Source organism: Cornus florida, unplaced genomic scaffold, assembly GCF_030987335.1.
Source record: "Cornus florida cultivar Cherokee Brave unplaced genomic scaffold, ASM3098733v1 CherokeeBrave_3.0.0_Hap2_Chr10, whole genome shotgun sequence".
In the NCBI taxonomy this organism is placed as follows: domain Eukaryota; kingdom Viridiplantae; phylum Streptophyta; class Magnoliopsida; order Cornales; family Cornaceae; genus Cornus; species Cornus florida.
In genome coordinates this window covers 61,466,755-61,468,990 of record NW_026775580.1, presented here as the reverse complement: position 1 = coordinate 61,468,990, position 2,236 = coordinate 61,466,755, and the positions used below count along the sequence as shown (strand labels likewise).

General features: G+C 39.7%; 1 pseudogene; it reads right to left on the bottom strand.

The window, feature by feature from the left end:
- Window positions 1-1,253: 1,253 nt before the first annotated feature.
- On the bottom strand, window positions 1,254-1,352 carry LOC132280317 (small nucleolar RNA R71; annotated as a pseudogene).
- Window positions 1,353-2,236: the final 884 nt, after the last annotated feature.

The following is a 2,236-nucleotide window of genomic DNA, read 5'->3' as shown; positions in this document are numbered from 1 at the left end:
TGCGACAAACAACACCAAGTTTTTGGCACCGTTGCCAGGGATTGATTGAAGGCAACGTCGTATTTGCGGAATTAATTAGGAATTAGTACTCTTTTGATCGTGTCTTTACTTTGTTTTCATTTTCATTTTGGTTACTTATTGTGTTGGTTCTCGTTTGACTAGGTGCATTGAGCTAGAAGGTGAGCAAAGGAGCATTTCATGCAAGGAGCTAAGCAAAAGCAAGGAAAAAGTTAAAATCTAAAAATTTGCAAGGCTAAAATTAAAAATTAAATTGAAGTGCTAAAGGACCCTTTGTGAGCTCTTTCTTAACTCAATCTCTAGTTAAATCGTCGGCCTGCGTGGAGGCTTGTATTTCAATTCTTAGATAAATCGTGAGCCCACGTGGAGGCAATTTACTTTTTTTTTTTTTGCATATTGTTGATAGCATGGGAGTATGGGATCATTGTATGTGAAAAAAGTTTGTTGATTGTTGATTTGTTGTGAAAGTGAAGTGATTGTTCATTATTTGTTGCTTGTTGTGTTTCGTTGTGCATGCATGGTCGTAGATCATTGAAACCTACTCTTGTCCCTCTAAATTTCCATCTTGAATCCGTTGTTAGAAACCCTAGGGGAAGAGGAAGTTTTAGTCAATCCATTTCATCAATGGAAGGACATAATGAGGACCATGTGGCGGACCTTGGTCACATAGACCAATAAGGCATCCTCCACCCTAATGTGCATCAAGATAACATGCAAGTACCATTAGGCATGCCGAGGCTATTCGTTCACCCACCACAACAACAAGGCCAAATTTCATTGGGAATGCCAAGGCCAATCTATGCTCCACCCCCTCCCATCATTCAAGGCAATCAAGGTGCCCATGTTGCACCTCCAATTGCTAATCCTCCCTTTGCTTTAAGGGATCACTATGTGCCTAATGAATACAATGCACCCACATGTATTCAATTGCCACAATTTAGAGCACACCACTATGAGATCGAACCATAAATCATTCAAATGCTTCATAACTATCATGGACTTCCAAGTGAAGAACCTTACAAGCATTTGGATGAGTTTCTTGAAGTATGTTCCACCGTGAGATACACGGACATACCAGAAGAGTTCTTAAGGCTTAAAATTTTTCCGTTCACCCTTAAAGACAAGGAAAAATATTGGTTTAAAAATCTTAGGCCTTTTTCAATAACTTCTTGGGCAGAAATGCAACAAGAGTTCTTGAAGAAGTACTATCCGGTTTCTAAGACCAATGCCATGAGAACCTCAATACGAGAGTTTTCACACGGGGATGGGGAAACGTTCCATGAGGCATGGGAAAGATTCAATGAATTGCTTAGGAAGTGTCCACATCATGACATGCCCAAATGGCAATTAGTTCAATATTTCTTTGAGAGCTTATCGGATAATTATAAGGGTATGGTGGATCCTTCCATGGGTGGCTCTTACATGGATAGGCATGAGAATGACGCGTGGCGTCATTATGAGAGCATGAGTGAAAATTCTTTGCATCGCACTTTATCTTTTAAGAATGGTAGGAATTCAAGTGGAAGGAAGAGTGTTGGCTTACATCAAGTTGACCATTCCAATGAAATAGCCGCCGAGATGAAATCCTTATCTCAAAGGTTTGATCAATTTTTAATCAACCAAAACTGGGCAAATCAAGTATCTTCCTTCCCTAACCATTCCTATTATGCATCTAATAAGACATGTATGACTTGTTCAAGTGTTTTACATTCTACTTCCAATTGTCCCCATAGACATGTGCAAAGTGAGCATCATGAACAAGTCAATGCAACTTTTGTTAATCAAGGGAACAATCTTTATGGCAATCATTATAATCCTAGTTGGAGGAATCACCCGAATTTCTCTTGGAGAAACGAAGGGGAAGGCTCAAACCCTCCCCAAGGTGGTTTCCAAGGGAAGTATGTTCCACCTCCGATGCAAAGCCAAGGTTCCCAAGGTTTTAGATTATCATTTCAAGCACAAGGAAATCAATTTTCTAATTCTCATTTTCCTAATCAGCCATCATATTCTCAAGGAAATACTAGGAGTTCCGCTTTTGACGAGAAAGTTTTGACCATTCTAGGCACTTTAGAGGCGAACACTTAATTGCTTCATTCTCATTCTCAATCCATTGCTAAGCTAGAAACCCAAGTAGGGCAAATAGCTAGTACTTTAAATGCTAGAGAGATTGGGAAAATGCCTTTGAATGCCCCACAAAAGCAACAATGTGTTGTGGAGA